General features: G+C 45.0%; 1 protein-coding gene and 1 long non-coding RNA gene across 4 annotated transcripts in view; one reads left to right on the top strand and one right to left on the bottom strand.

Annotated features, from left to right (window-relative positions):
- TSHZ2 (teashirt zinc finger homeobox 2) overlaps window positions 1-12956 on the top strand; it is a 405751-nt gene that overhangs the window by 12875 nt on the left and 379920 nt on the right. The gene's annotated exons all lie outside the window — the stretch shown is intronic.
- On the bottom strand, window positions 6856-10972 carry LOC122237150. Its single transcript, XR_006215360.1, has 3 exons — window positions 10298-10972; window positions 8721-8820; window positions 6856-7034 (listed from the first exon to the last, which is right to left on the bottom strand). It is a non-coding gene; the product is annotated as an uncharacterized LOC122237150 (long non-coding RNA).

The following is a 12956-nucleotide window of genomic DNA, read 5'->3' as shown; positions in this document are numbered from 1 at the left end:
CACAAAGCCTGGCACGTAGTTGGTGCTCAATCAGTGTGATTTGATAGAATGAATGATGGGGGCATGGTGACTGGCAGTCACAGGGAGGAAACCCCAGGAGACAAAATTGCGTCTCTGTGGGGAGGGGCCAAACAAGACCCCTGACTGGTACCATGGCCTCCTCTAGTGGACACTCCAGATGGCCATCTCCTCTGCCCAGGCCTGCCAGAGCTTTCTGCAGGGTTTCAGTGAGCAAAGCAAGCCTATTCCTGAAGGCTTTTAAAGCCAGAGCTGCTCCGTTATGGGCGGCCGTACCACTGGTGGTAAACAGTTTTAAGCAGCACGGACTCACGCACTAAGTGCAAATGATGTTCCTTTTCCAACACTGTTTTCAACCCCTCTGATTTAATCAAGAAGCAAGTCTTGGTGTTAGCCTGCCTTAAACAGCTGTCTCATGCCCCTTTATCAGAGAGGGTAGACCTCGAATTCAGAGACTTTTTCAAGTAACGCTTAGATTTTCCTTTTCTGATCGTTAACGGCAAATGATGCTGGGTTTTCACGGACTGTGGGGACATAAATTTTCATTATAAAATAAAATTACATGAGGACATTAAAGAGGGAGTCGCTGTAAGGAAATATATAAAGAAAGCAATAGTTGGGGGCAGGGAGTTGCACAGACCGTGAGGATAGGGCAGAATGACTAGCTGGGAGGACCCTGTGGTTGCCCAGGACCCGGACAGGGCAGGGGATTCATGACCCAGATGTGCCCAAAGGCTGCCAAGTCGCGTCTGGGTCAAAGGAACACCCGGAAGGCAGAGGCTTTCAGTAAAACTTCAAAAAACTTTGAACACCAGAAGGAACTCCCCCCCCCCCCCCCCCCCCCACCAGAACATCAGAGAGAAACACTGGAGAGCCTTTACTGGCCGAGGAAACTTTGCAGATATGGAGGAATTGGGAATAATGTTCTGGTTTGGCATGTGGAATAGAGGGGTGGTTCTCGCCTTTACTTGGTGTCGTCATCACTTGGAAAACCGGCGGAAGTGCAACCTTGCGGAGTCCCAGGCCGGGGGCCTAGTAGTTCTCATTCCACAGGATGGGGCGGAGGCCCATGAATCTGTATTCGAAGCACCCACCATGGCTTTGAATTGCAGGATGGGGGGGGGGCGGGAATCTAAGTAGATGGCCTCCTGCGTGGTCAAACTGCCTGAAGCCTTGGTCTCTAATACATCACATGGCAGCCAGAAGGATGCTGTAAAAACCAAAGCCAGATCCTGTCTTCCCCCACCCTCCCTTTTTCTACTCTCTTTCTCTCTCTCCCTCCCTCTGTCTCCCAATTCGGAATGCCAAAACATTTAAAAAATTATCCAAGGGGATCCATATCCACTTTTGGCTTTTAGTCAACACAAAATATATAAGTACTCTCTCCTTTCAGTCTCTTGTGGCAATCGCCTAGTTTTTAGAAATGGGGGGACCACTTTCCCTAATGCCTTTCAACAGAGAAATGCATCCATTCGCTCATCTATCTACCTAGTCATAGCAGGGAACATCAGAGCCCAGAGAATCCTTCAGCTAAGTTGAAAGACAAGCAACGCAGCCAATACAGAATAGGGGCCCTGTCTGCCCGGGAGTTGGCCGGCACCCTAGATACCAGAGTCAAGAGACAAGAAAGAAACACAAGGAATCGCCCAGAGCTTGATTTTTTTGTTTCTTACAGTCTCTGAAATTCCCAAAATGCTACAGAATGGGAGGGCAGAAAACCTAGCGTTTTTCTTTGGTGCCTCCTTCACCATCTCATTCTGTTTCGTATTTTCTCCTATTTTCCTCAGCGGCTCTTTTCCTTCATCAATTCCCTCTTTTTTCTTTCCCGGTTCCTCCCAATAATGAGATTTCCAAGCCCTTTCTGTCTATCATCTGGGCTTCCATGAGCAAATGGGACCAAAATGATGATGTTGGTGATGAGAAAGATGATGCCAGTCCTAACTGTCGCTGTCATAATGCAACAGTGACCGTCAACCTAGTCAACATCATACCATCAAGATAAAATACCGCTTGTCGACCCGCATGATGCCAAACCAGAAAGTCTACCCTTACTAGTTAACATTTACAGAGCATGGACTTCATGCAGGCCATCTACATAAAGTCTCTCCCGATGACATCCTGAAGGCCAGATAGTGTTATTATGGGCCCATTGAAGAGATGAGAGAATTATCGAATGACAAATAGCTTGAAGATCACATAAGCTGCCAAACAAGACATTGAAACCCGGCTCTGCCTACCAAAGGCCGAGTACTCAGACACTGTGTTTCATTGCTTCTCACAGTATTTAATGCTTAATAGCTGAGCATCACGTAAATAAACGTCCCCAGGCTGGGAGAGAGACGTGCAGACTAAGGGCGCGAACTGAAATTTAGGGTTTCTTCCAGGTTGAAGTCAGTCAGTTGTGGCAAAGAAAAAAATAAATAAATAAAGAGCATCATCCTGCTTATCTAAATCCAAAGGACCACCTTTAAAATTTGAGCCTATGAAGATGAAAAAAAATATATATGTATATATATACATATATATATGATTTTTGAAACCTCTTGAGCTTTCCACATGCCACAATGGCATTTTGTAAGTCCATTCCTGTTTGATTAAACAGAAGGAGGAAAAAACCATGAAAACCACGATCACAGAAACATGAAAACCACGAACACGGTCCATCTGGGGTGTCTCAATAAGTGATCGTGCTCATCCACTTCCTACAGCATCTTTGTGGATGTGTCCTGAAATCAGACGCTGCTCATCTGTTCTCCATAAATCTCTTGTAGGCCCCATGACTCCTCCTGGCCATCAAAAATGGGGAATACGTGCAATGATGCTGGCCTGTTATTTATTTTACCAAATGAAAAGCTGGCCTCCCAGATTTCCCGTTTAGCGCTCCTCTTAATATTTATGGTCAGGGTCTCTAAAGGTGTTTCTTACTTGTAAGTATTTAATTATAGGTGACATTTAAATGATTACTTTGAAGAATCTGAAAAAGAGATGATTGTGAAGGTCGAGGGGCTTGGGTCTCAGAGGGAAAATGTTGCTTACAACAGAAATCATGATAGGATCTTTCTTAGGGGGAAAAAAAGGAAACCCCTAACAATTATTTGTAGTTGTTGTTGGTTGTAGGTTTTGCGGATCTGTTTGTTGGTGGTGGTGTTTAAATTTTGAATGTGGTGGCGTTTTGAAGCAAATCTTGTAATAACACAGTTTGGCAAACTGCCTTGCTCTCTGATTTGAGGTTATTTTAGTAAGTAATGGAATGAAATAATCATTTTATTGTCTTTAGTGTAAACATTTTCATTATTAATATCGGATGGGGATAGTCAATTGTAGAGAATAAAAGGAAGAGCTGTCAATAATAAGATGAGCGTTTTTCACCTGATGAGTAAATTTCGGGTAGAAAGGAGTTAAACTTTGCAGATAAAGTTATATCACTTTTGAACACCAATCTTAAAATTTCTGTGCCTCAGTCCTGTAAATAGGCGTAAAGGAGAGCAGTGACTTGTAAGCACCATTATGAGGATTTTAAAAAGTAGATCCTTGTTAAGTACTTAGAACAGTGTTCCATGCATCGTAAGTGCTCAGCAGATACTAATATTTCCCCCCACCCTCCCTCTCTCCCCAGAGGCAGGCACTATTCAGACTTTGGTGGGCATATCCTCCATTATTTATAATTCTGCCTGCGTATATATGTAGCGAGGGGCATTATTGTCCTTCTGTATATGTTTAATATTTTTTATGTAAATATTTTTTACACTATGTATTGCACATTGATTTTTAAGTCTGTGTGTAAACTCTATCCAAGTAGGTAGATAGGCAGCTAAAGAAAAAAAGAGGGAGACAGAGAGAATAGATTTAAAAATACAGTGAATTCGTTTTCATATGCTTCATAATATTCTACCATAAGAATGTGTATTTTTACTCACTTATCAACTCCTCTGTTAATAGACATTTAGCATATTTTTAAAGTTTTCATTATTACGTACAATCCTGTACTGGATATTCTTAAGAATTTTTACAATTGTCACATAAATAATTGATGCAGAGAAAAACAGTTGTGAGAATTTTACTGCGTTTAGCAAGAGAATCAGTTGAGAAAAGTAAACATTATGGAAACACCTAGTATTTCTTACTTTGAACCTTCTTGGTGTCTTTCCTGAAATATACACTTACCTTACCAAAAATTTAACTGGCTCACTTGCACCTAGTAGGCGCTTGTGAAATGTGTGCTTGAAGCAAGTAAACTGAATAAATAAAATACGTCAATAATCCCAATAATGCGTGAGACTCAACCATCAACATGGCTTGAATCTCAGGTACATCCAGCATGAGACCATTCGTCGTCTTGGGGTGGAGTGGGGAACACAGAGACGTTAAAAGGGAAGTGTGAATAGCATAAAAGAAATTGCATTTGTCCTCAGGGGGTGTAATCGATGGAGCTTCGAGTCGGACAACCATTGCCATCCAGATCCTGGAATCCATGGGGTGTTAAACATGGGTGGGTCAGGTTAGGAAAGGAAGGACCCTGGGATTTTGTTTAGAGGTGTTACAAGGTGAACCGTAACAGTAGCCACTTGGGCCGTGTGGCATGTTAGGCACTCAGACTGACCTTTAATGCAGTTTAGCAAACATGTAGCGAGGCAAGCTGCTCAGTCCTGGGGGGGAGAAATATTAATAAGGTAGGACCTCAGGATCTGGAGGGTCGATGTTGGTACCAGATGCTTTTCACAACCAAGATCAGCATCGTCCTTAGAATGTGTCGAAGTGTGTGTTGTGAGCGTGTTTTCTTGTGGGGGTGAGTTGTGATTGTGTGTCTTTTGTGTGTGTTGTGGGTGTATGTTTCACCTATGGCGGGATCACGTATGCTTTGAGTGTTAGTGTGTGTGTCTGGGGGTAAAGAGCGAGTGTAGAAGGACCTTATTATGCATGAGTTTTGTGTTGGTGGTGGACCTAGTCAATGCAGATGCTCACGCCGAGGCTGACCTATTAATGGAATCAACCACAAAGCTCTTGGGGATTTTCCCCGTGAACGTGAAGCCAGCATCACAGTGTATTTCCCCAGGGGTCTCTCTGTGGCAATTCCCTGGGGGTTCTGAGAAACAGAACCATAGTTACACCTATGTTGCCTGCACAGGAAAATCAGCACTAAATTTGTAGGGTATCAGTTGTAGCTGATACAGGAAGGTAGGCTCTGCACGGGGACCATTTCATTTACGGTGGGTGTTATTGTTGAATACCCGGATGACTAAATGAGTGAATTGAAGAGTCATCCAAGGTTCCTGGAGCCTTTGGAATATTTAGATACCTGCACGATTTGCGCCCACAGGGCTGAATATAGTAGATTCTCAGTAAATGTTGAATGGATACGCGAATGCACACACATGGCACATGTGAACGGTTGCTTATCTCTGAAGCAGGCTCGAAACCGTAAGAAAACAGTTCCCTGGCGGGGTTTTTATTCCTCCTCTGTTGGTCCCACAGAGCACTTTGTCTGCTGTCCCTTTGGTTTAATTATTGTTCTTTGAGATCGGCACGACAGCCCTTCTGTTTACTGTCAAACTGCAGCCACAAATGGAGAAAGAAAGAACGAGGTGGGGAGAGGGGGAGCAGTCTCTCCAGTCCAGGTACGGGAACCTCCCCAAAGATACTGTTCCTTTACGGAGGCAAAGGGAAGGTGGAAAATTTGGGGCTACGAGTTTCAAAACTTGCCAAACCCATAAACCAACAAAACTGCATTGCTGCTTCCATAAATGTTTCATAAGTTTTATCATCTTGTGACGACGGTTAAGCAAATGTGTGTCCTTTGAGGAATTATTTACTGGAAGCAAGGTTATGGCGTCAACATCTGTGTTTCCAATCACTTAGATGAAGAATGGATGAAATAAATCACGAGTAAGTTCCACAAAGTAACTTCTGTGTTATTATCTTTGGACAAGCAGAACATAAGTAACTCTTTTAGGTGCCCTCTCTTTTGGAATTTGGACTTTTTAGTTGTGAGGCTTCTCTCTCTTTTTTTTTTTTTTTTTAATTCATTTCATGATCTTCAAAGAATATGTCTTCACTTTTTTTTTTTTTTTTTTGGTAGAAAGTTACCATAAAAACATCCACAATACAAGTACTTAAAAATTTCTCTCAGGGAATCTGGCTATTTCAGCCAACATTCTCATTTGGGAATGGGCTAACAGTTCCAATATATAACATCCATATAATTTAACCTCATAAATTTCTTTTTTTCACAGTGATGTAATGGGGGGACTGACCTGGAGTTTGTAAACGTTCCCTGCTCACGGCATTCCCCCGGGCAACATAACATTCTAGACAGTGTTTTATGTGCCCTGATTAAAATATAACGTATTCTTGCATTTCCTGTGGACTGACCTGTTAGTACCCTAAGCAGAATATTTAAGGAACATGGAGATGTTTTCAAATGTGTAACAATGCACGGTACGAGGTGGGTTTTTTTTTTTTCCTTTTTCTTTTTAAAACAATGATCTTATTTTCATTTTAGACCGTATTCCCCTGGGCACCCACTCCGCAAGAAAAGTTTTGTGCTCTGGTTTAACTTTTGAGTCTGCCCCAGCACTCCGATAAACAAACAGAAATACTTGTTTGTAACTTCGGTTTGAATGCTGGGGCACGTACTGTGATCTGCTCTCCTGCAGTAGGGAAGGACTTGGGCAAGTTAGTGGCGAGTCCCCCAAGATAAAACAGTAGCGACAGAAACCTACAACATTCTTTACCAAAAGAAAAAAAAATTAATTAACATAAGGGGAAGGGTTTCCTAGAGTTCCTGCATCATGAAAACAGCTGTGACAGATAAACCACTCAGCAAAACCATTTGTGGATTGAGATGTTTTAATTTTCTAGGGGAGGAACATGGAGTAAAAATAAAAGGCAGTTCTTGTTTCCAGAGGAGCAAAGGAGAATTTGTGGGGTGAGGGCTTGAGCGTGAAACTTTGCTGGCGGACATTGATCCTATGCTGCCTGTAGGTCTTCCAGGGCACGAACCTCGATCCGGGGATAACCTGAAAGAGACATGGAAACGACACGAGGGAAGGAGGGCTGGTTGGATCGATCAGATTCGTGGAAGATAAGTTCACGAAAGGGGTACATGTATTTGAGAGTCATTATTTTATTCATTCAGCAGATATTTATTAATTTCTGTTGTTTTCAAGACCTTGTGCTGTGTGCCAGGACTATGAGGATAACGAAGGCATAGCCTCTGTGTTGACAGGTTAGTGATAGAGTACCCAGAACAAAGCCAGGGAGTGTTAACTGGATGGATGGATGGATGGATGGATGGATAGACGGATGGATGGAGATGATCTATGACTCACTAGGAATTCAAGCTCATTTCTGTGTGTGTGTGTGTGTGTGTGTGTGTGTGTGTGTGTGTGTTTACTTCTGGGTCTAATTGTTGATCTGTCAAGATTTTATCCCAGGCAGCCCCTGGCACTTCCATCAAGGATGGATAACCTCTTCCAAGGAACCATTCCTGAACCCAGGTCCCTTCTTGCCTGCAGATCCTCGCCCCTACTCAGCTCTTAGGGCAATAACTTTCTGTAAAGGTTTTTGGATTTGCCCTAGTTGGCTACACTGGATCTTTTTCACTCCTCACCATAAACTTTTCTCTGCTTTGTTCTCTGAAAAATAATAATCAGACTCGTTAATATTTACTAAGCCGTGCCAGGCACTGCCCCGGATCCTTTACACATACCTGACTTCATTCAGCTTTCCTCTCAACTAAGGAGGTAGGCACACTGCTCATCTCCCCATTTTCCATGAAAACTGAGGCACAGAGCTATTAAGTGATACACTAACATAGCAAATATATAGTGCAACTAGAATTTAACCCCAGGAGTGTTTGCCTCTAAGGGTGCACTCAGCCAGATTTTTAATGAATCGTGGACTGGTGATAAATTATACCCATCTGCATGACTCAACTGAGCCTCAGCCTCGGCACCTATAGGTACAGAGACCCAAGGGGTGGGATTGGGATGGGTCTGAGACTCTTCCTTCCTTTTCACACACGGTGGTCACAATGGTCACCTGGCAGCGTATGACTTAGCAATTCTGGCAGAACGCTTTCCTTCAGAGGACCCCCAGCGAATAGGCTCCAGGGTTTATGTTGGCCCACATGGGTTTGCATAGCCTTCCCCCAACCAATCACTGGCCTCTGACTGGCCAGCCTCGCTCATGTAGGCCCCCAGTGCTGCAGGAGCCAGGAGCAGCTGGTAGCCAGTCACCAAAGCAAAATCAAGGTGATATTACCAAAGTAAGGGAGACTGGATGCCGGGCCAACAGAGTCAAGAGCCTCATGCTGTATGCTCTGAAGGGTTACACCCCATGGCCTTGAACTCAGATGAAGATTCAAATCGAGGCTGTTATTTACTTTCTGTCTGACCTTAGATAAGCTACTAACCTTCTAAGCACTAGATTCTCAGTTTTGAAAATAATTATCCTGATACCATGTGGGGTTGCCAGGGGGGTTATACAGATTGAGTATATAGTGTGTTTCATGCATACATGGCACATAGTAAGTGCTCAATAAATGTTCGTTAATGTGATGGTTATGGAGGTAACCGTGAGAACTACCAGAATAATGTCTTTGGAGACGTTCATGCTTCCGGGCACGTTGTGTAATAAACGTGGGGTTGGAGGTGAGCTTCAGCCCCCGGATTGAAAGAACCACATTGTTAAGTCTCGCTCACCATAGCTTCCTTTCGGTTAAGGCCAAAAGTCCTTGGCAACTTTCCTTTCCTTTCAGGTGTTGATTTATTTATTAATTGGGCAAAATGGGAATTGACGAGCCTGAAACCATAAAGATGCTCATGATTTTCTTTTTTTTAAAAAATGTGTTTGTACGTCGGGAATGAAGGATGTGGCGAGGTTGAATGGGAGAAAAATGACTATGTCAAAGTCAGCTGGGGTAGTGTCACTTCCCCACTTTCCCGGGGTAAGCAAGGGGGTCAGATGCGGGCATTGTGCGGTTGAGAAAGCGAGACTCTGCCTGCTTTCTTCTACTGCATTTGGGACTTGTTCAGAGACTAGCTGGTTGGATGGCAAGTTGCCTTCTTGCAGAAAAACTGACATAACAAACAGGCACTGTGCATTCAAGGTTCAGAGAAGCCTTTCCTCCTACTTTATTCTCCTGCATCGTGGCGTTTCTGGGCTGCTGACGTAGGCGAAGGAATCGCTGTGTTTATGTGAGTATGTGATGCTCTACCAGCAGCATACGTTTGCCCGTGGCTGAGTTATACGTGTATCCGAAGCTATGGGTCCTGGCCGCTGTTGATTTAGTCCAAGGCATATATAATGTCCTGTAGAAACCATCCTGCTTAGTAGTCCCTCACTTACTGTGTTCTACAAGCTGCTGGCAAAGGTAATTATACTTAATAGGAGCCACCTTTGATTTAAAGCTGCAGAGGAGGGTCATTAAATTGAGCGGCAAGCCTGGTGGAGGGGTGGCGTGCAACCTTTGTTTGGGGACATTCGTTCGGAGCAGCTGGGATTGCTTACAAGGGCAGTGTTCCTCGGGCCCACATTTGTCACCCAGATTGTCTTGCAAAGACAATCAGCGGGCCTGGGAGAGAGCATCGAAGGTGGTGTGCAGGAAGCTGCTTTCCTGGTTCTCGCCTCTCCAGCCTCGTCCGTCCTGGCTCACGTGCTTGCCTCCCCAGGTGGGTTCAGCATCCACCTGCCCACTGGACCGGCGGTCCTGAGATGTCTAATCCCACGGCCTCTGGAGGGAGAAGTCTGGGTCTGCCCCGGGCACCTGCGGCCACAACAAAAACATCCCAGCCTCATAATCCTCCGATGATTTAATGTGAGATGATTTAGTGTCTTTAAGATTTCATTTCAGTCCTTCGTGTGGCTATGGTTACATTTCAAAGATTGTCTATAGACGCGTGTGTATATGTGTGTGTGTGTATACGTATATCTGTATCCATACGTTTTTATGGCAAAGCCTAGTTTGGTTGAAAGAAAAAAAACATCCACGTGTGCGGTCGCTCCTCAGAGTTTCCGAATTGCGACACCCAAGCGAGGGAGTTTGTGCCGGGAGGAGACAGCCTGTTCTGTGAGGATGCCACGTAGAATTGGGACTGATACAGGTGTCTGCAAAGTCTCAGCGAGGGAGTACCGACACCAGCTGAACCTCACAGGCTTCCAGAGGGTTCCCGGGCTGCCAGATGCTTTCACAGAGTCCAGAGGGATATCAGGAAAACCCCCTCCCCTAACCTCACCCGGCTCCGAGGATCGAGTCATGGCCTAAAACTTTCGTACTCACGCTGCGGTCTGGGGGCCGGCGGCCTTGGTGTCTCCTGGGAGCTTGCTGGACACATGCAAATTCTCAGGCCCTGCCCCAGCCCTGCTGACTCAGAGACTGCATTTTAACAAGATGCCCAGGGGATTTGTGAGCGCGTTATGTCTGAGCAGAGTCCGCCTACAGCGCCCTGGAAGGCTGGCTCCTTTCTGGCAGGACACCCTCAGTGCTCTCTCCTCCCGTGCTCTGGCTTTGTCCTGTTCTCCTTGTCGCCCAGCTCTTCCCTCCGCTCAGTTTAGCCAACACCTCACGTAGTTCGGGTCTCGGCCTGAGTATCACCTGCTCAGGGAAACTGTGATGCCTCGGATTATATCAAGCCCACCCCCGTCCCCATTACTGGCCGGAAAGTACCGTGTATCTCTGCTTTGTTCTTCTCAGCAGTGACATTTTACCATTCTTGGCTTACTTGATTCTCATCCATCTCTCCGTGCTGCCCACCCCCACCCCTAGACGGTAAGTTCCATGAAGGCAGAGGCCTGGCTTTATCGTCCCCATGTCCTGAGGCCCCAGCACTGCGTCTAGTATATGCTAGAAGCTCAAGAAATACTTGTCCAATAATCAGATGCACGTTCACAGGCACATCCCCTCTTGAGGACTAGGAGATGCGTGTGACTTGCTACTCAGTCTGTCTCCTTAGGAATTGTCAGAACATTCTAGAACTGTCTTCTGTTGAGTCATTTGCAGGTGATGAAGCAACGGAACTGCTACTTGTTAAACCTCATCCACATACTGAGCGTCATCCTCTTTAATACCTCTTACCAGTCATGAATGAACACAGGGATCAACTATGGCTTCAAGCAGGGATTTCAGATTTAACAGCCAGGAGGGGGCCGGACAAGAAAATATGCTCCACCCTTAACTCCAGCACCAAGGAGGCTGAGCACACGCTTTACCTTGGGTTGGCCATCGGCTTGGTGCTCGAAGAGGTGCGGAGTTCCCTGTTCTGCCTGTTAGAATAAATCTTTATTGGTCACACTCACTGTGTGCTAAGCACTGTTCTAGGCTGGGAGGGGACAGTGGAGACTATATCAGGTCCCTCCTCTCATGGGGCAGAGCCAACATACATTTAAGTGTGTAAGGGCTAAGTAGAAAAATCCAGCATGGAAAAGGGTAGATGAGGAGAAGGGGCTCTTGTATTGTAGGCCTTTGCTTCCTTCACTGCTGTATCCCCAGCAATTAGCTTGACATCTGGCACATAACAGGTGCTCAGTTAACCCCAGTTGGTGACTGACTGATGGAATAGGACTTTCCAAAGGGGGCTGAGCACTAGCCCTGTTGTATGTGGCCGCAAAATAAGGCAGAGAAGATGGGCCCATTTGGGGATTGGAGTTTCTGACTCTGTTGTCCAGATTCAGTGCCCTCGAAGGCACAGGTTTCTGGTTAGAATCATCGGAATCGGGGCACCTGGGTGGCTTGGTCGGTTGGGCGTCCGACTTCGGCTCAGGTCATGATCTCGCGGTCCGTGAGTTCGAGCCCCGCGTCGGGCTCTGTGCTGACGGCTCGGAGCCTGGAGCCTGTTTCAGATTCTGTGTCTCCCTCTCTCTCTCTGCCCCTCCCCCGTTCATGCTCTGTCTCTCTCTGTCTCAAAAATAAATAAACGTTAATAAAAAAAAATTAAAAAAAAAAAAAGAATCATCAGAATCACCCCTAGAACTTACCCAAAAAACCCCCAACACACACACACACACACACACACACACACGCACACACGCACACACGCACACACACACACACACACACACACACACAAGTGTTCAGCTTATTTCTTGGACGAATTTTGACATCACGATTTCCAGAAGTGGAAGTCAGCATATGTTTTTAAAAATAGCCTCCCACTTGAGTCTGATCTGCAAAGAAGGCTGAGAAACAGTGTTCCAAGCAGTTGAAGTAAAAACACCATCCATCATTTGTTGAGTGCCTACTGTGTGCCAGGCAAGGTACTCGGTGACCAACTGACCTCATTGAGAGAGAAGCTGATGATGATGACAAGGACAAGAACCACAACTGACATTCACTGAATAACTACTTTGTGCCAGGTGCTGTGCTAAGTAAGCACTGAACGTGTTTCAACCGGTTTCCCTTTTCATAACCATCCTGTGAAATAAGTCCTCTTACGTCTCACTCGTCATTATGGGAATTTCAGAGAAGGTTCAAATGAATATCAGATATGTGATTGTGAGCAGGGTCGCTAAGTTGTGACCCATGAGCCAAATTCAGCCCACCACCTGTTTTTGTAGGATTCGTGAGCTAGAATGACTTTGACATTTTTAAATGTTCAGCAGAGGGGGAAAATGTGGAAATTTGTTTTCTCTTATGTTACCTAAGTACCTACATAATATCCTTGATTTTGTCTCCTAGCCTTCAAAGCCTAAAATATTTACTATTTGGCTCTTAATGGGAAAGGTGAGCTCGTCCTTGTTCCAGAAGCTCATTCCCAGCCTGTGATACGCATAAGACAGTTGCATGCAGGATAATTTTTGGTGGTAGAATCACGCATTTTTTAATAGTTATGGTTTTAATTTTCTGTGTATTATACAGGGAACGTGTAATGGGTACATCAAAACCATGGTTTCATGAGTATTATTGCTGAATCCAACGTAAAGAAAACAAATGAATCCATTTG

This window comes from Panthera tigris, chromosome A3 (genome assembly GCF_018350195.1).
Source record: "Panthera tigris isolate Pti1 chromosome A3, P.tigris_Pti1_mat1.1, whole genome shotgun sequence".
In the NCBI taxonomy this organism is placed as follows: Eukaryota; Metazoa; Chordata; class Mammalia; order Carnivora; family Felidae; genus Panthera; species Panthera tigris.
The sequence above is the reverse complement of the archived record's forward strand: the minus strand, read 5'-3'. Positions and strand labels throughout refer to the sequence as shown.